At 42.1% G+C, this 21,508-nt stretch overlaps 1 protein-coding gene and 1 long non-coding RNA gene across 8 annotated transcripts in view; one reads left to right on the top strand and one right to left on the bottom strand.

Moving 5' to 3' along the window:
• The window catches only part of PLCB1 (phospholipase C beta 1), a 481,134-nt gene that overhangs the window by 301,346 nt on the left and 158,280 nt on the right, over positions 1-21,508 (bottom strand). The gene's annotated exons all lie outside the window — the stretch shown is intronic.
• LOC308473648 overlaps positions 9,531-21,508 on the top strand; it is a 30,796-nt gene continuing 18,818 nt past the window's right edge. Inside the window, exons 1-5 of one of the 5 annotated variants that reach the window (XR_013984135.1) lie at positions 9,531-10,402; positions 10,451-10,540; positions 10,592-10,716; positions 11,390-11,485; positions 21,224-21,356. This is a non-coding gene — a long non-coding RNA (uncharacterized lncRNA). The other 4 variants (XR_013984136.1, XR_013984137.1, XR_013984138.1 and 1 more) reach the window with 4 other exon arrangements.

Genomic DNA, 21,508 nt, shown 5'->3' with positions numbered 1-21,508 from the left:
TCAGAAGCAAATGATATGGTGGGACACCACACTGCCACCTAATCCCTCCAAGCAAGCAGCAAAAAGTCACCTGCCAGATTACATAAGCACCTCTGTCCCATATGGGACACGGGTGGTGCTGTGGTTTAAACCACTGAGCCTAGGACTTGCCGATCAGAAGGTTGGCGGTTTGAATCCCCGCAACGGGGTGAGCTCCCGTTGCTCTGTCCCAGCTCCTGCCAACCTAGCAGTTCGAAAGCACATCAAAGTGCAAGTAGATGAATAGGTACCACTCCAGTGGGAAGGTAAACGGCGTTTCCGTGCACTGCTCTGGTTCACCAGAAGCAGCTTAGTCCTGCTGGCCACATGACCCAGAAGCTGTCTGCGGACAAATGTCAGCTCCTCGGCCTATAGAGCAAGATGAGCGCTGCAACCCCAGAGTCGTCCACGACTGAACCTAATGGTCAGGGGTATCTTTACCTTTACCTCTGTCCCATCATACTGCTACTATTGTTATGAAGTACAACCATTAAAAGAGGGCTGTTGCCTTCCTGCCCTGCTTGTGGTCTTCCTGGGAGTATTCGACTCAGCACTGTTGAAATTGATGGGCCTTCATTCTAATCAGGGTTTGGGATAGGAGCCAACCAGAACAAACTGCTGGATTAAACCTTCCACTGGTCTGACTTGCTATTTCAATTATATTGGGTGGGAAGCACTTAATGTGCCCATCAATGGAAGCCTTACACAATGACTTCTGCTTGTGCAATGGGGCTTTCCCCCTCTCCACCACCTGTACACCCCAGAATTGTGTTGGGCGGGGGGGGGGTCAGAGAAACTCGAAAAGAGCGCACGAGATGAGAGGAAGGGGAATAATTCCATTTGGGAAGTTGAAATGCTTGCACAGATGGAGAGTTCAGAAGAGTGTGACATATAATTCCACCCATTGTTTTCAGGAAGTTCATCATGACTGCTGTATTTCTTTTTTTTATGAAGACTTTCTGATGTGTGCATTTACAGGCTCACATCTATTAATCTTCCATCACAATGCAATTGGTTTTCATTAGCAGAGTCTGATTAGCTTGGTGCTGAAAATTTTTCCAATGACTTTCTGGATTTTAATTGAATTTAATGAGACAGAACTAATGGTGCAACATTTTGTACTGTGCGACAGTGATGAGCCATATTCAAATTATCGACATGCTGTTGATAAATTCCAAGAAGGGATAGTTTCATTTGCAAAAGTTGAGATGAAAGGTGGCTGTATATGTAACTGGTAGAAATATGGGCTGGTTTGAATGCTAACATTCCTGGCTTAATAAACCACAGCTTGTTAGGACAGGAATGAGCATTGGGACATGAGCGCACCCAGTCTTCCTCTTATGTACCAGCGTTGACACTTTGATCCTTGTTTCTTTAATGTACTGTTTCCCATTAAGCCTGAAATAAGGATCTGTTTACTAACAAGGATCAAACAATGTTTTCAAATCTTAGCGAGTAAATGAGCATGAAAACACAGTTCCCCATTTCAGACATAACGTGTTTTGAAAGATTACAACCAAAGTACCTAACCTGGCGCTTTTTGGGGCGGGGAGAACAGCAGCAAAGGAGAGAATGCTGGTCCAATTCCTGTTTGCACTTAATAATGGTATGTCTGATTTGGCCCTCTGTGGTTTGCATCCATTGGAATCCTAAGCCTGGTGTTCAGAAAGATGTAAAAGGCCTGTTGCTGGGGAGACTGCAGAACTGTGTTTTGAGAATACACTGTGACTCTCTTCCATCATCTTCATCGCCATCTGCTAATTTGTACGCCACTCTTCCACAAAAGTTTCCTCATAGTGGCTCATAGCATCTCAAGTGGCAGATGTTGATAAATGCATCAGCTATAGGGTGGCACTAGCAGCAAGAATGATAAGGGCAACCTTTCTGGATAGTGCACGTGCCCAACCTTAAGAATGCTGACTAGAAGGAATGTTTTTAAATTTTAGATTTGTCCTGGTCTGGTGCATGTAATGTCTTCGATTTTGTAGTTGTGTGATTTCTGCTCATACTGTATTGTGGCCCATTGGCTATAAACAATAAAATCTACTGACTGACTGACAACAGCTCAAATGAACAATTAACAGTTAAAAAAATTACAAATTAGAAACTATTAGAAATAATATCAATAAAAATTCCAAAGAAAATTTTAGCATTATAAACATTTTGTAAATACTTTGCTGCAGATTTTCTAGGCATGATAGTGGAAAGATACACCCTGATATTTTAATCCGCCTAAGGATTTGCCCAATGAACCTCATCTGCAGAAGTCCTGCACAAGGACTTCCACTTACGCAATGAGGTTTCTTGTCCTCCTGCACTCCCTGAAATTGACTTGGGTAGGAAGAAGGATCTTTTTGTCTGGCAAGCTGGTGTACTTCTGCAGACTGAATGTCTGTAATAATGTGATGTTGAATTTCACCCTGTGTCATCATCCTCTTATTATTACTCAACGCTGATATTCTACAGCCTGTGGGAAGTTTGGAAGGAGATTATTAACACACCATATTCGCAACCACTGTTTTTGCCTCTGCCGTTATGTGATGCGGTCCTTATCCTGGTTGCAGTTAGGGAGCCCTGCCAACCCCGTTTGATCTCTCTGGTTCATATTAGCCCAATGTGTCATTTATAACCAACAGGCAGGTATTAACATAAGGAGATTTCCTGCAAGGAGATGAAAGCCGCCTGGAGATTTAAGAAGGACCGCCCTTGCTTTTTCAGCAGAGCTGTACAGTACTGCCAGTAGTTTCAGATTAATCAATTCACTAATCACACACAGATTGGAAGGCATGGTTGTGAAACAAGTGCAGCTGTTGTTGGTCTTAATTTACCTCAGAAGCAACAGATTCCCAATTTTCTTATATATATTATAATATCTCCATTCAAGTGTTAAGTGTAAGCTTCAGTGATTGCAGCAGATGAAATTATGATACTGTTTTCGCTTCTATCTACAAGAGCTGGTGCTGAATTGTAATGCAAATTCTTCTTCCGATCTAGTGAGAAGAGAAAGCTGGACAGAAATTCTCAGCCGTCTATTCTCCAGTAGCAACTCCTTGTCCCATGATAGCTGTCAAAATAGGCTAAAAGAGCCTCGCTCAGAAAGTGTGACAGGAAAGCAAGGTGTGGTTGGGTGACTACATAAGACACAGTACCAAAACTTGATCAGTGAGGAAGAAAGCAACATGTCCAGCATATTTTGCGCTTTGTCCACATTAAACCACAGTTTGTTTTAATCTGTCATGTCATGTGATGTGTGGGTCTTTGTAAATTCACCTGCTATGCCATTTTTTCTTTTAAAAGCCTTCTTATTTGATGGTGCATAAAATGTGGAATGCCTTCTACCCAATCTTCAATATTGCTGCCAAGTATTTTGGATAAATTTGACTCTTGCTTCTACCTTTCAACTTCCTTTTAGCTATGTGCCCTCACTTTTGAGCAGCTCCGTCTTTCAAAATCACAGGGGGAAAGTACATGTTCTCACGGGTATTTCCAGATATCTAGTAAATGTGTACCAACTGTGGCTGCAAAGTGGTAAAGTATTATTGCTATTTACTGTTATGTACTGAGTTGAATAGGATCCAAAAGGCAGCAGTCTGATTGGTCCTAGAACAATAGGATCCAAAATGCAGCAGTCTGATTGGTCCTAGAACAATAGGATTCAGAATTCAGCAGGCTGATTGGTCCTAGAACAATGCAGCAGTATGATTGGTCTGCAGGAGCCATCCAATCCGGCTCCAGATGGAAGTGAATCCACAACCTGATTGGCCTACAGGAGAATTCCGGAATTAGCCAATCACGTGCAGCCCATTGTGTAAATAAAGTATATAAATCAGATACTTTGGGGAAACATTCATTCCTCCTCACCACTATGAGCTGAATAAAGAGCATGAAATCCACTCTCGACTGAGTATATTTCATTACAAAACTGACTTAAAGTAAAATTAAGTCAATGATCCTAGTTACATGAGAAACAGTCTTACAAGAGAACATTATCTGACTCTTGAACTGATATCTTCTAAGGCTGCAGCACACTGGTGTTTTGTCTGAGCTAGACACACCACTTTAGCAAACCCAAAGACAACATCCTCAGCCTAGAGGGCACTGATATCTTAGATACAAACACAACATACACCTGTTTGTCATATAAACAGCATGTCGAGTTTAAGTACCATTTCTCAACAAATTACATCTGGATACGACATTCTCAACTGCTACGAAGTGCCTGTCTACCTTAACTCTTGGTGATAACTAGCCTAGAGTTGCCAACAGAAGACAGCTGTAGCTTTGCAGGTTCAAGCCTCCGTCACACAAACTCCCAGGGAAATTAATCATCCTGAAACTTTGACTGGACAAGGTACTGTCAGCTAAAAATAAGTTGATTTCATCCCTTGCCCAGATGGCAACAAGGCAGGATTAATACCATCATCGCACACAGCTCATACTGGGCTTTTGAAAAATCCTGGAAAAGGTTCTGAATGCATGAATAAGGAAGCCACTGGTGTTTTAATTGCAGGCTGCTGGGAAGCTATAGAACACATTAAGAAGTGCCAGATTAATCTATAAATTGGCATACCTGGGAAGACAAGCAGGGTAACAGAATTCAAACAACATTAAAACAGACTGGATTCAGCTAATGTTTGAGAAACTATTTCAACTATTTGCATATACCATACTAAAATATACATGAAGGGAGAACGCAAATCTCAAAATGGATTGTATAAATAGAATCAGTTAAACTGGATGCAATCCAGTCAGGCAAAAGCACTTGAAGATCCAGCAATTTCAGTGGAAGTAATAAAATACCCATAATTTGACTTTTTTAAAAAACCACACACACTCACTATCCACATGTCTGTTTTACTCTTCGCTCTCACCTGGCAACTGCCTCTTCTTCCCTTAGTATATACTAGGAAGGCTCCGATCAGCCTGGAGGAACTACTGCTTGATAAGCGTGGAAGGAAGCTATAGCAAACAAAGTTTTAAAAGCCCAGTTCAGCATATATGTATCTCTAGAGTTTTTAATAGCACATTCCCCCAGGCACTTTCCGTGTGTATATGCGGAGATGTAACTCATACCTTAAATAAATAAATAAATAAATAAATAAATAAATAAATAAATAAGAAAGGGACAATGGATTAAAGGATATCATGGTTAAAGATGTAATGGTAAAATGGACTTGGGACATAATATCCCACTCGAGTCATGGGAAAGGCTGTGGAAGGAGGATCTAAAATTTACTGCATGTAGTTCGTTAAAGGAAAACTACATGAAAATGATGTACCGTTGGTACCTAACCTCAGTTAAGATTGCAAAGATGTATAAGAATTCCACCAAAATATGTTGGAAATGTAAATATAATGATGGTACCTTTATGCATATGTGATGGACTTGTAGAAGAGCAAAAGACTTCTGGGAAATGATTTATAATGAGTTTTAAAAAAATGTTTAAGATAACCTTTCATAAAAACCTTTTTGCTCGGAATAGTGGGGGAAGAGATACCAAGAAATCTAAAGAGACTGTTTATGTATGCTACCATGGCTGCTAGAATGTTGTTTGCCCACTATCCTGGACCATATTTGAGCATTATATTGGACTTCTACAGAAAGGAGGAAAAAGAAAAGAAACACATGCCATTAACCACTGGTGACTTGCTACATTGCCTGTTACTGCTGCTGCTTAGTAGTTATATAAAGGTAAATGTAAAGGGACCCCTGACCATTAAGTCCAGTCGCAGACGACTCTGGGGTTGCGGCGCTCATCTCACTTTACTGGCCGAGGGAGCCGGCGTGTGTCTGCAGACAGCTTCCAGGACATGTGGCAAGCATGACTAAGCCGCTTCTGGCGAACCAGAGCAGCACACGGAAACGCCATTTAGCTTCCTGCTGGAACGGTACCCATTTATCTACTTGCACTTTGACGTGCTTTTGAACTGCTAGGTTGGCAGGAGCAGGGACTGAGCAACGGGAGCTCACGTCGCGGGGATTCAAACCGCCGACCTTCTGATCAGCAAGCCCTAGGCTCTGTAGTTTAGACCACAGCACCACCCGCGTCCCTTAGTAGTTGTATAAAGGTAAAGGTAAAGGGACCCTTGACCATTAGGTTCAGTTGAGGCCGACTCTGGGGTTGTGGCGCTCATCTCGCTTTATTGGCTGAGGGAGCCGGCGTACAGCTTCCGGGTCATGTGGCCAGCATGACTAAGCCGCTTCTGGCGAACCAGAGCAGTGCACGCAAACGCCGTTTACCTTCCCGCCAGAGCGGTACCTATTTATCTACTTGTACTTTGACGTGCTTTCGAACTGCTAGGTTGGCAGGAGCAGGGACTGAGCAACGTGAGCTCACCCCAGGGCGGGGATTCGAACCGCCGACCTTCTGATCGGCAAATCCTAGACCTTCTGATCAGCAAGTCCAACCCACAGCGCCACCTGCATCCCAATCCAATCCAATCCAATCCCATTTAGAAAAAGCCCAGTTATGAGTAACTGGGCACAAATCTCTCTACACAAAAGCCGGGTAAGAAACCACAAAGTATTATTTGCTGTTTTAGTTTGTTTATTAATTCATTCACTCATGATTTGAGTAGGTTTGACAATAAGGCAGCATGAGCTTTGACTTCTGTCATTCTGTGATTAATTGTAGAGAACAGAAATCTTCTGAAGATAAATCTTACCAGTTTTTAAATTAACCAAAGCACTGCATTAGCAGTATGGGTTTGAAAAGGACTTTGCTTACTTCTCTGTTGCTTTGCTGCTGCTTCAAAATAAAAATGTCAACTAAAGCACATGACAGAGATAAAATAGCATTGAAATTGCTATAGATGGAAGAATGTGTGAATCTTAGTTTTCTCCGTTTCTCATTTTTTCATTCATAAATTTAGCTCTTCATATTTCTTCAATTTGGGTTTTAAAAAAAAATAAAAATCATGAAAATTCACCAGCATTTTAGTGCAAACCTCCCCTAATATAATGTTTTGTATGCTATTTTCACTACTATACAGTCATACCTTGGTTATCAAACAGAATGCGTTCCGGGAGTCTGTTTGACTTCAGGAACTGTTCAAAAACCAAGGCACGGCGTCCTGTAGCCAATCGGAAGCTGCAGAAGCTGCACCAGATGTTCAGCTTCCAAAAATCATTCGGAACCAGGAACACTCATACCCGGCTTTTGATTGTTCAGGAGCCGAAACGTACAAGTTCCAAGGCATTCAGCAACCAAGGTACAACTGTATTCATTTTCACGCACACTTCCCCCTGATATGTGCATTTATGTAAACCCTGCCTGGAAAACTGCGTAACAAAACGCAGATAAGTGTGAATTGCAATTGATACATGTGTTTTGGTGTGCTATTCTTTTGCAAAGTGCAGAGTTGATATATCCACCTTTAAATCAGAACTAAATCAAGTATCTCCCCCATCCCTAATGCTCATTTATGCCCCATCATGCTATACTTTGCCATTTTTGTTTGGAAATACATTTCATGATCTCCTTTATCCCATCAGATCTCAACATTCCCCTCCCATTGTTGCAATGTTTGTTTGTTTTTCCCCTTTGTCTTGTTCAGTTTGTCCATCTGTTCACCAGAATTCTGCCTGGACACATCAGTTGCGCATGCATGCACAGTGCACTCCTAAATGGAAGAATCCATATGCTGTTGCTTCTCTCCAACCATGATGAAGGCATACCCTATCAGCCAAATAAACAGCTGGATTACTTGCAGTCCTGCACACCATAAAAGATTCAGGCGCTTGAGGAGCTCACAGTTCCTTTATCAGCTTGATGTGTCCCAATGTGCTGTTATGGCAAACACCCACTACAGATGTAATATTTCCAATTCAAGGGACAACGCAGCATTTCTTTGTTTATGGCTTGCTCAATGTTGGCCCCCTTTTCCAGATACTGGCTCAAGTAAAGCCTAATTCCATGGGAACTGAATACTAGTTTACCATCTGAATGGACCGCACTGTGTTTTATGTCACAGAAAAACACAAGGCGTCTGGCACTCTGCAATCAACTATGTCATGTTCATGAAAAGATAATCTAGAAGGATTGCCAGCAAGAACACAAGAGAAGTTAAACAAATCAGCCTCAAAGTAGTGCTCTGACACAATGGTGTCACAACATGTATCTTCACTCCGTTATTTCCTACTGGCTTGGCTCTGTCTGGAAAAGAAGAGGGTTTGGAAAGAGTGGATATTTACGAGAGTTCATAAAGGATGATGTTAGTAGGCCAACATGCATTCATTTACTCTAGGCAAAGATGAGCAACATTTCAATCAACCAATCAATCAATCAAAAAAAATATGTGGTGATGACTTCAATGAAACTGCCAAATTTAACTCAACTTCTCTAACCTGTAGCAGAATGAGGTCATCCCATACATTCTCAAAAATGTTGATGGGAGCTTAGAGAGCATCACATTGCTGAAAAAACCAATCAGCTGCCGCTGGAGCAATTAAAGCTATTAAATATTTAATTCCAAAGACAATCCTGTTGGTTTCAGATTGCTGGGAAAACCAAAATGTGTTGCGACGGCAGACAAAGTGGCAAGATGTGAGGCTACAAGACGATGGTTTTTTATAGTAATTATATCCATGTATAACCTTAGGAGGACGCGGGTGGTGCTGTGGGTAAAACCACAGAGCCTAGGACTTGCCGATCGTATGGTCGGCAGTTCGAATCCCCGCGGCGGGGTGAGCTCCCGTCGTTCGGTCCCAGTGCCTGCCAACCTAGCAGTTCGAAAGCACCTCCGGGTGCAAGTAAATAAATAGGGACCGCTTACCAGCGGGAAGGTAAACGGCGTTCTGTGTGCTGCGCTGGCTTGCCAGATGCAGCTTGTCACGCTGGCCACGTGACCCGGAAGTGTCTGCGGACAGCGCTGGCTCCCGGCCTATAGAGTGAGATGAGCGCACAACCCTAGAGTCTGTCAAGACTGGCCCGTACGGGCAGGGGTACCTTTACCTTTACCTTTATAACCTTAGGACTATTTAGAAATTTATTTGCGTACTAAGGTACACATGGAAGAGGCTCATCAGGGTCACACACCCTCTGTGGACTTTATGGTCATTTTTGCAGCCACAACTGGGAGTTGAAAGTGACCCCAAGGGTCATCTAGTCCAATCCCCTGCAATGCCCACAATTGTCCCAAGGTGGGCACGAACCACCAGCCTTCTGATTAACAGCCAGATGCACTGACCCATTGAGCCACCTGACATGTGCTTACACATCGGTGTACTCAGCCTAGGCTATTAGGCATGAATAAGCTCTGGCACAAATGCCACCCCCAAATGTGTGGCCAAGCTAAGCACACAGGGTCTTTATCAAGCTCTTCATTTGGAACCAAGGCTTTGATGGTTTCGATCACTCTGGTTATACAGTTTAATTATTGAATGCACTCCTTCATGCCAATTATCATTTGAAATTATAACAATATGAAGAAAGCCCTTCTGGATCAGAGCAATGTTCCACCTAGTTTGCTGTTTTATTCCCAGCTGTGGCCAGGCTGGCTCTTCCTGGAAATCCAAAAGTTGGGCATCAAGGCAACCCACCAGCATCAAGCATTATTTTGGAACTGTACTGGCATCTCTGGCACCTTTGGCCCTTCGTGGTGCAGTTACTGTGTGTTGAAATAGTCACTAGCTGGGGGATAAATCACAGTTTGAGTTGAGTATTGGTTATGCCACAAAGTAGCACAGCTGGGCATCCTGGCAAGTGATACACTCAGAAAAGGCCCATAAAGCTGCCAGCTGTGTCTCTCCTCCGCAGGCCAGCAGTATCCCAAACTGACAAAGGGCTGGGGCAGAAGGAAGATAAGAACTCAACATGTATCATGCTAAGCAACTATAGACAAAGGGTGAGGGAAGACAGCATGAGAGGACATGTCATATCAAACATCTATGGTACTAAGCAACATTGTGAGAACTGTGGCTCTTGAAGAACACAGGAGTTTAGTTTCGCTTTTAATTTACATTGTAGCTTCCTGTTGTTTTCTATGGAAATAAACACAATGCTTTGCAAATTGGCTCTCTGCTGCTTTGTCATCTCCAGACGGTGGCTGTTAATGGGGATAGTGGCTCCCCATTCATCGGATACATAATTGGCAGGCAGTAGGAAGAGATAGCACAGGGAGAAGTTATCATCACTGACAGCTGGCATGAGAGAGCAGCTATCCTATGCAAAAAAAACCCCACACTCATTTGTGAACAGTGGAGCCTGTCTGCCTGAGGAGAGGTGAACCTTGCATTTGAAAGGAAAAAAGGGGGGGGGAGTTAAGAATCTCCTATCTGGTTCAGGGTGCAAATGGCATCTCTCCTATGAAAGTGGCTGACATGTAGGAAGAGAGAGAAGTGTCTCTCTCCCCCTCCCTTTCAGGCAGGCAGCATCAGCGTGAGGTCACAATGGCCAGTCTCTCTCCTTTAAGTGGGCAGCATCAGTGTGAGGTCACAATGGCCAGTCTCTCTCCTCCAGGTGGGCAGGTCAGCATGAGGTCACAATGGCCAGTCTCTCTCCTCCAGATGGGCAGCATCAGCGTGAGGTCACAATGGCCAGTCTCTCTGAGACCTCCAGGTGGACAGCATCAGCGTGGTCACAATGGCCAGTCTCTCTCCTCCAGGTGGGCAGCATCACAAAGGCCAGTCTCTCTCTTTCTCTTTGAAGCAGACAGAAGCAGGAGCGTGGAGGCATAGTCTCCCTTTCTTTTATTGAGGTGGGTGGCCGCAATATAGTCGCTAGTGTCTCTGTCACTGGAACAGGCTGCAGTGTGTAGGCAGGGAGAGGAAAGGAGGGAAGTTGGCGGGTGGGCAGCTTAGCTACTGCAGGACTTCTGCTAAAAGACAATTACTTCATGACGGCCTGGCACAAAAGAGGCAGATTATAGTTATTTTACCTTGTTTACTTAATCTGTTCATTACATTTCTATTCTGCCTTTCCTTCAAGGAGTCTTCTGCTTTTTTTAATCCTCACAACCCACTCAAGAGTTAGGCTGGGATGAGATTTACGTAAGACTGGTTGGTTTAAAGTTGCCACTCAGTTCCTTTTCATGTCTAAGGGAGGATTTAGGTCTTCCCAGTCCAACACTCTTAACAAGGACACCAGACAGAAATTATGGAGGTAGACACAGGATTGTTGCCATTATCCAGATATAGCAGGGTGACAGCTTACAGAGCCAGCCCAGGTTTGGCATAGTTTGACAAACTGGCAGGCTGCAAGCAAGCAGAAGAATAGCAGGCCCTTGGCACGCCAGCCCAGGGAGAACGAGGCTTCAGATTTCAGCTTGTGCCTGGAGGACAGATTAGACAGGAGGGAGGAAGAGGAAGACCAGGTAGTGGAAGGTAGTTGTATCAGCAATCAAAGAATGAAAGGAGCTATCATTTCCTCAGGAAGAATGGAAAGCAGAGAGAGAGAAAAGGTGCCACTCAGAGCAAGCCGCAGGGAAACCCAGCCAGATGTGTTTCATAAAAAGCTTCTCTCCCCAGGTATATTTATTATTATTATTATTATTATTATTATTATTATTAACCCATGTGTCACTTTCCCCACTTAATTAGAACTAAGCCCAAATGGAAGATGTTTTCCAACCCTTTCACCTCTGCAAAAAACACCCCTTCTTGTTAAAGTGAGAGTCTTCAAACAGGGTTGAAACTGCCCACCCTCACTCTAAACCAGGCATAGGCAACCTCGGCCCTCCAGATGTTTTGGGACTACAACTCCCATCATCCCTGACCACTGGTCCTGTTAGCTAGGGATGTTGGGAGTTGTGGTCCCAAAACATCTGGAGGGCCGAGGTTGCCTATGCCTGCTTTAAACTGACTTTGTGGCATTGTGGTACAGCCAAATACGATTGGTGTAGCTTCCTACTCAGGCTGCAAATTCATAGACAGCAGAAAGTAGACAAAAAGCTCGGAATGGAGAAGGAATTGGTACAGATTGTACCAAAAACACTGCCCAGAGTGGCAGTGGTGTGTGGGAAAACATGAAATGAGATTTATCAGGAAGTGTATGAGCCCCATACCCGATAGTCCCCTTTCGCTGTCAAGATGTTTGAGAGTGCTGTACCAAAGTTTTACAATCAATCTTTGAGCTGCTCCCTTCCAGAAACAAGAGTGAAAACTGTCTGCCTTTGATGTTCAGTACAGCATGGAGGCATACCCTCCAACATTTCTTTGATGAAAATAGAGAATGATTGTCAGGGGTTCAGGAGCAGAGGCAAGGGCAAGGGAGGAAACAGAGAGCGAGGGAGAGGAGGCAGAAGAAAAGATGAGTGATGACGACGACCCGAGATCTCCGAGTCTTTCCAGTGAATCAGAAGATTCACAGAAAGGAGCACCAGTGGCCAGGGCAAGGGGGGAGCCTAGGGGGACACCCCAGGAAGATAGAGCCAGAGGGGACTCAGAGGGGAGCAGTTGGAAATCAGGACCAGCGTCACCGCCAGAGAGCAGGGAAGAGGAAGGGCGCCAGGGATCAAGCGCTGGCAGCTCACAACAGGGGGGAGGGCACGAGTCAGGAGTGGCCACACCTCCATCGGGGAGCGAAGAAACGGTCAGACGGAAGGTGGAAGGTTGGGCGCGCGTGCCAAGTTCAAATGCACAGGAAGGTGGCGCAGTAGGCAGCCCGGAAAGGGAGCCAGGTCCTAAAGCCCGCCGAAAGGAGGGAGAAGAGTCAGGGGGGTCAGCGTCAGCGTCAGAGGAATCCCGGAAGGAAGAGACCCCGGGGGGCAGAGGGACCCAGAGAAGAACAGTCAGGCGGAAAAGGTGGAGCAAGGCTAGGATATTAAGTTGGTGTACAAGGGGCGGAGACTCAGATGGAGCTTCGCCGATCTAACCATGAGACGTAGAGTTGCATGCAGCAGCTTGAGAATGGAAACTGTAACTCAATAAAGACTTTTATTTAATGATCGCTGGCTAGCGTGATCCTCTGTGAGCTAGGATCTGGAAGCAGCTCTGACAATGATAATTTTATTATTTATACCCCACACATCTTATTGGGTTCCCCAGTCACTATGGGCAGCTTCCAACATATGTAAAAACACAATAAAACATTAAACATTAAAAAAAACAACTTCCCTATATAGGGCTGCCTTCAGATGGCTTGGGGGCTGGATAACTCAATACCCTCCAACATTTCTCTAAAGAAAATAGGGACATCCTAAGGAAAAGTGGGACATTCTGGGATCAAATAAAAAACCGGGACAGCTTCTCTAAATCAGGGACGTCCCAGGAAAATAGGGGCACTGGATGTTCAACACTTATATGGGGGCAAAGGTGCCATTTCCTAGAATCCCATGGAGGAATGGAGTAATCCAGAGCCTACACTGCACCCATGTTCTGTATAAAACCTTTGTGTATGTTAATTGCAAAGACTGAGTGCATTATTTGAGAAAACCTTTTCCCCTCAATTAAGAACATGCAGACATGCTTTTAATTAAACTTAGTGAGGCACAAAATGCTTTAATCTTGGTTTAAGGAAGTTTTTTATGACAATGTGTTAAAACTACTGAGTTCAAGATATGTACTTTCAACATAGAGTGGTACCTCGGGTTATAGACACTTCAGGTTACAGACTCCACTAACCCAGAAATAGTACCTCGGGTTAAGAACTTTGCTTCAGGATGAGAACAGAAATTGTGCAGTGGCAGGGCAGCGGCAGCAGGAGGCCCCATTAACTAAAGTGGTGTTTCAGATTAAGAACAGTTTCAGGTTATGAACGGACCTCCAGAACGAATTAAGTTCTTAACCCGAGGAACCACTGTACAGGGTTCTGTAATAAAGCACCATTTTTAATCAGGAACACTGATACAAGTTTCATATTAATGGGGCCATCAGCTTCCTTTCCTTTCCATCCACCAGACTCGCAGGCCGGAGAGAAAAGGTTGTTCCTAAAACCAACAAAAGCTTTTTCTAAAAAAAGAGGGGGAAAGAAAAGAAAGCAAAGGTACAGAAAGGCTTTGACGTTTCTGTTCAATACTAATGCCCTTGAAACACAATTGATTTTCCTCTTCAAGCTTGCCAAACCCTCTAAATCATCTTTGTTTCCTTGGGCCTGTAACAAAACTCAGGGCAAGCTGAAAAAGTTCTGTGAATCTGATCGCCTTGTCTCCAGCGGCTCACCCCAATGTAGCAATTAGCCTGCCACCTTTAGCTTCCCCCCAGCTTTCCAAACAATGCACCTACTGAACTGCTTCCAAGCACATCAGGCACTTAAGCTACACAATAGGTATTTTCTGCCCCCACCCCTGGAAAGAAATCAGCCAACTCTTTGAAAAGTATAATTATCTGCCATTAGCAGAAGAAAGGGGTTAAGACTGCTGTTCATGAAGGCTTTCCCAAAGTCTCTCACCACCACCTTGATTTTTAAAAAATATATACCTGGGGAGAGAAAGATCACACACACACACGTACCCATACAGCATGCCACTTCTCTGCGTAATACATTTTTAACAGTGTTCAGGGGAGAAATGCTTTTCTAGGATTACAGCCATTAAATACACCCCTTGTTTTATATCTGCAAACAGTAGCAGTCAACCATTCCTGCATAGTGCACCATTGTATTTCACCAAATACCATGCTGGCATGCAATTCAAAAGCAAGGAGGAAATCTAAACCCTTCCGAGACCAGGGAGAAGAATGGGTAGAAGAAGATTGGAAAAAGTTTAAAGACTATCTACAGAAATATTGCAAAATTAATGAATGTTAGAATGATGTTGGATAGAAATTAAGTGGTTTTTAGCTGTAATATTATAAGGGAATATGAAAAATGGATTATTAATAGGTTAAAATTCAATGTCACAATATTATAAGATTAAAGATTAGGATAAACAAAGAGGGGAAGGATTTGCTGAACTAACAAACTGAATTGGAATACAAAAAAGGGAGGCGCGAGGAGGTCCGGGAAACAAGCCAATGAAAGCTAAGTAATGGAAAGATTGAGTTGTTTTTAACTATTTTCATTTTGTATTTTTTCTTTTTCCTTTTTTCATTTTGTAATATTTTGAAAATCTTAATAAATATCTTAAAAAAAAAAAAAGGAAATCTAAACCTTTTCCTGTTTTGTTTCCACCACCCTCTAGAGTTTTCAGTTATGCCAAACAAGAGTCTAGAGAAATTAAAGTCATACTTGCAGTCAGTAGGGAAACTTTAAAGCACACAAATACTCATCTCATTCTGGTAAGAACCATCATCCAGCCTCTTTGCTGTCATTTGGGCACACCCTCTGACTATCTGTTTTGCGGTGATTAAACTGGCATTTTCTCACATTTTAATTTTTAATTTTTTTTTGCATTTCCCATCCACTATCCTTTACACACAAGCCATATCTGGCACCAAGGAAATACATCTGATTAAAGGCCACATCTGATCTTTAAACATCTGTGTGCAAGGAGTTTTTCTTTCTTTCTCATATACCCATCTACACTGCATAAACATGCTGGACTTCTACCACCATCTGCTTCCTCTAAAATGTTTATCTTTCTAAATATGAAAAAATAAATAAAAATGAGTCACCCATGAGAAATATACCACCCACCATGAATTAGAGTTGTTGGGTTTTTTCCCCTGAGTCAGGTTTTCAGCTTTCTTTGCCATCACATTTTCAGGCATTTTTTCAGAAATCATACTCAACTCCTACCCTGACCACTGTTGGGGGTTTTTCTGCTTAATCTGTTTTTCTACCCTAGAGGGAAATAGACACAAATAACCTAAAGTTACCAGATTTGTTTCAATGCATCCGAGGACACTTTTCAACTTCAATGGATTTTGTATGGGGACTGATTTGTAAATCCGGGGACTGTTCCTGGGTAACGGGGACGTCGGGTAACCTTAAGATAACATGCATATTTTCAATTGTAGTTGGGAAAGCATTTGGGGAGTGGGGATTTTGAATGCACAAAACAGCTCTCCCTCCACCCCCAGGTGCCAATCCTGTGCTCAACTTGAAACTATTGATGTCTTGGATCATTCTTGGATCATTCTTTGTCTAGCTCCTCCCTCTTGACCTTACCGCCTTGGGTGATCCTGTTGGGAGTACGAGACTCCCGGTGGTTTCGCTCACAAGGACCATAGCAACTTGCAAGCCCACTCACCACGACAAGGTAATGATGCAGTGAGTGAATCCAATAAGTCCTCAACTGCAGAATAGGCGGAAGGTAACAAGTGGTATGTTACAATGGCTGTGAAGGCAGATGAAGACTGAAGCCGATAAGAATCTACCAGCGTCATGGTAGAGCCTCATGACATCAGAATAGAGTGGAATGTGGCAACTATCAAGGCATCTCTTTATTAGCTGTGGCCAGTAAAAAAGTTTGGTAAGGATTTTAGCAAACTGTCTCCTAACTATATCCATGAGTATTTTTGCACTTTGAAGTTTCCCTACTGACTGCATGTATGACTTTAATTTCTCTAGATTCTTGTTTGGCATAACTGAAAACTCTAGAGGGTGGTGGAAACAAAACAGGAAAAGGTTTAGATTTCCTCCTTGCTTTTGAATTGCATGCCAGGGGCTGGATTTAACTGACTGGTGGGCCGGATTAGGCCCCCAAAATGAACTTTGGACAAGCCTGCCCCAGGTGGTCAAAAACCATTTGGGGATTCAGGAAGATATACTTTATAAATGTACTTTTTTGGGTGGAAAAACTAAGTTTAGAAAACCTCTATTTTCAGCGTGTGGGCATGATGGGACTAAAAGTTTTTGATGTTGAAAATTATTGCAAAGACATGCTCTTTCTCGCCAAAGAATGAAATTTTTGGATTTTGTATTCCTTGTAACAAAAATTTTACATTTTTTGGACATCGTGGGGGGAAAAATGGCTACTGGGTACAACTTTCCCACAATCCATAGCTGTAATAGAAAAAAAATTAATGAAACAAAGTTGTTCATCATAAAAATTAAAATAATGTTGGTTATCATAAGTTTTTTTCCAAAAGTGCATACTTGTTTTAATTTGGGGATATTGGACTTTGAAGTTATGAAAATTGGGTATCAGGGAGTGACCCCATTGAATTTTCACAATGGATTTCCACAGATCGAACACACTTGATCAAAACCACTTCAACACTAGATGAGTTCATTGATGATCTAACACAAAAAAATAGAACATTTGATTCCTCAAATTATTCTTGTACTTTGTATCCTGTGGTAGTGTATTATAAAAGTCCTGATGGAGAGATGATCTCATCCATTTTTGTATCTTCCTAGGTTATCTATACATTCTGTTACAATACAAGTGTGTTTAGAATCCTGCTAATGTTTTGACCTGCTTACAATAATTTTGTATATAATTATAAACGTTTCCTATTCTTTTTTAAATTTCTTGTCTTCTTGGTTCTTGAGCTTCCCAGTTAATTTTGCCATTTCGGCATAGTCCATCAACTTGGTTTGCCATTCTTCTCTGGTTGGGATTGTCCCTTCCTTCCATCTCTGGGATAATTTTAAAAACATGTACCCTGCTGCCTCTTACATTTTCTTTAAAGTACAAAGCCCCCAATGTTGCAACCTTTCCACATACAGCAGTTGCTCCATCCCCTTGATCATTAAGACTGCCATTTCCTGAACCTTTTCCAACTCTACAATAACGTTTCTGAAGTGAGGAACAATGAGCTTCATAGATGAGTGGGAATTTGAACCTGGATGTCCCTAGTCCTGGTCTATTACTCTGACCACAGCAGCTCTCATATCCTGAACCCTTACTCCAGTGCAAGTTTTCCTCCAAACTGGACAGATGTTCTTCCTGCTTGCAAGCCCATCAACTCCTGTGTTGGCAGGGGGTGGGATCAGGAAACCTACGCATCATTGCCAAATCTACAGAAGATTGGCCCAAGCATGCTCAGAAGAAAGCACTGTGAGATTCAGAGTGCTTAATGGCTATAGGGGCCAGTTTCTGGCAGCCATTCCCTCCACTACGGAGGAAGGGCCACTAGAGGATTAGCATGTTTTATTTCAACAACTATTAAGGCAGTTATAATACATATGATTCCTTGTAAGCCTTTTACAATTGCTTTAGTTATTAAGCTCTCAAAAATTCAGCTGAAATTCAGTTCTTCTACAAGGTAACTGAACTTGTTCAATCTGAAGGTGCAAAAGTTAAGTCCAAGATTAAGTTTTTCTTATCCACAGCTCCCAAGCACATGCCAGAATTTCTAGCATGGATAATCAGCAGTCTGCCTGAAGGTAGAAGTTCATTGTTCATTTACTTGGTTATTGGAAATTCAGGCTATAAAGGAGAAATTGCAACTCAGCCAAAGTTAATTTATGCAGTGAGAAGTTATGCTCTTAGAAGTACTGAAAGCCCAATGTTGGTTGATGTAAAAATATTAATCACCCATAAATTTCAAAATATACCAAAAGGATGGGCAATATGAAATTTCTAAGCTCAGGATCCAAATATTATTATGAAAGTGATGCTAAAAACCAATGAACACTGACACCTTGGATAAAGCAATGAGATAAAGATATTTGCCATGGGAAATGACTCAAATTAATTTAAGAATGTATTTAGGTTTCAGAAAATGGTAACAAGCACTTTAAGATTCCGTAAGAAAGCCAGCTGCTGAGACAAAAGCTTTCTAGCATGAATTATTTCCTGTATCATCCACGCCACTTTTCTTGTTAATTTCAAATCAGCATCTCTATACTAAAAACAAAACAAAACACCTTTGATCACCACATTGGGTTACAGGGGCAAAACTGCTACCACAATCAGAGGTATCTTCTGGAAACTTATTTACTTTTGGCAATCAGTCAGAAAGATTTTATTTGTTTATGCCTTTTATAATTACTTTTACTTATTTTAATTATCCCTTCCCATTCCCTATCCCTTTTGTGTCTGGTTTTTGTTAGATTGGAACAAAACAAAACAACAAACAAACACTGGCAGAGACTTTATTTTGGATTTAATTTGTGCAGCGCCTATCACAATATTAGGCATTTAATACTGGCTTGGATCCAAAGACTCTGAGCCAGACAATGGGACTTTCCCACCGCCTTGCTACTGCCATCTCTCACACCCTGCAAGCTGTTTCTGTAGGGTTCCTGTATCCTCAGAATAGCATGTGATCCAGCACAGAGAGGAGGACTGAAGACGCACACACTCTTTCTCTAGCACAGGTGGAAGTGTCCCTCCTCTCACACAGGAAATATTTGCATCCCAGCCAAAATAGTACATTAGTGTAAATGTTGCACTAGAAATGCTCTGCCTAGACTTCAACTTCAACTGAGTTGGGACGCTTCCCCAAGCTTGGTCATGAGTTGTGCTCTGTAGGCTAAACTGCCCGAGGGCCATTTGCAGCCTTCTAATGTGAAGCAGAGCCATTTTCAAGGGATTCTGTTATGTACTGAAGTTCTTACCCTGGGCCAGCAGGGGGATACTGTAGATAGTTTTCACTCAGGTCCGCATATGCAAATAAGGAATTGAAAGTGACGTTCAGTGATTGGATAGTTACAGAAAATTGTTACTGTTGCTTTGTAGTTGAGCTCTATATAAGCAGGTTGGCTGAACCCTTCAGTTCAGTTCTGTTCTGGCCTATGAATAAACAAAAGCTGTCTGAAGAATCGCTGTGTCGTCCGATATGTTCACCCACAACTTAACAGATTCCATCGAATAAACACGGGGAAATGGAGCTGATTTTTGGCAAGAATGAAAAGTGGAAACAACTCCAAAGTCCAAAGCAACCCATAGAAGAGACGACACCCCTAAAACTGATGTTGAGAGCAGCGCTGATATCCTGGAGAATGGCTTTAATGTATAGATGGCAGCTCACCCCAGCTAAACTGGCTAAAATGTATTTAAAAAATCAGAAGTTTGCTGGGGGTGCAAAAAAAGGTACAGGCTCTTATACGCATATGTGATGGGAATTCACGGCAATTAGAGAATTCTGGGATTCTATTTATAATGAATTTTTAAAACTACTCAGGTTCTCATTCTCAAAAAACCCTGGAGGCCTTCCTTCTAGGGATAATGTCATCAGAAATAAAAAATAATGTCAGACCACTATTCATGTACACAACAACCAAAGCCAGGATTCTGGTAGCAAGGAGCTGAAAAAGCAAAGACTCCTACAACAATCGAATAGCAGGTCCAAATGATAGAATATTTACAGCTGGCCATAATGAGAGGGAGAATCAGAGGATATCCGACTGCAGAAGGTACATAAAGAATGGAAAATATTTAAAGATTACTTGAAAAATTACTGTAACAACAAAAATCTCCTGGCAGACCTTGACTGATTCTTGTAAGACGAATGTGATAAATAGTCATGTACTTTGGATAAGAATTATGAAAACAAAATAATAGTATGATGCTGTGTGTAAAACAATCAAAATAAGTGGTAGTACAATGGGTTTAATTGGAAGTCAACTTTATTTCCCCTTAATTCTCTTTCTTTTCTTTTTTCTTCTTTCTTCTTTTTGTTCTGTAAATTAGTTATAGATAAAAGTAATGATTGGTGATGTATATAATGTATAGTTGTGTATTGTTCTGTTCTGTAGTATATTATGGTGTGATGTGGGATGTTGTGTAATTTTATGTTGCCTGTCAAATAAAGTTTAATAATAATAATAATAATAATAATAATAATAATAATGGCTTTCATGAAAGCTTTTAATCCTGGATTCAAAAACGCACAAAATAAAATGATGCCATTCTAGGACAACCCAATTAGTACAGTAGTACCTCGGGTTAAGAACTTAATTCGTTCTGGAGGTCCGTTCTTAACCTGAAACTGTTCTTAACCTGAGGGACCACTTTAGCTAAAGGGGCCTCCTGCTGCCACTGTGCCGCCACTGTGAGATTTCTCTTCTCATCCTGAAGCAAAGTTCTTAACCCGAGGTAGTATTTCTGGGTTAGTGGAGTCTGTAACCTGAAGCGTCTGTAACCCAAGGTACCACTGTACTAGAGAGCATTTTTAACGATCTGAGCTGTGCAGAGGCATTGCATTAAGGCAACTTCATGACAGTGCAAAGGCCAATGGATCCCAGTCACTGAGTACATGCAATAGCTGTGATGTTCAGGACCACTTGACAATACTGTAACAGTACTTTGGAAAGCGAGATCAGTTCATTAATTAGTACAGGGAAGGAAACCATTTTCTGCATTACGTTTTACTGGGTAAACATGAAAACAGCCATATGGCAGGTTGCTCATCCATCCAACATATCTCTAGAGTTTGCAATTATCCCTAATGCAATATGGTAATTTCTATCTATCTGTCTCATCTTACACCTAGCTGTTTATATCCTGAATGATCGGCTGCTGTGATTCTCCAAGTGGGCTGTGGGACACTAGAAGAAGGAATAGACAACAGAAAGATTCCCAATTACCCATTAGCATGTTATCTGTGGTTCCTAAGACAGCCAGAGGTGAGATACACAATTTTTCTTCCCTACACTTCAGCTAACTGAACATACAAGGAAGCCAGGAGTGCCTCTGATTTGTATGGGCAACTATAAGAGTGAATAGAAATGAGATGCTAGTTTAACTAGTAACATTTTTTTAAAAAAATCTACCCACA

Source organism: Podarcis pityusensis (assembly GCF_964106645.2).
Source record: "Podarcis pityusensis genome assembly, chromosome: 3".
Taxonomy (NCBI): domain Eukaryota; kingdom Metazoa; phylum Chordata; class Lepidosauria; order Squamata; family Lacertidae; genus Podarcis; species Podarcis pityusensis.
Note: the sequence above shows the minus strand (reverse complement) of the source record. Positions and strands in the feature narration are given on the sequence as shown.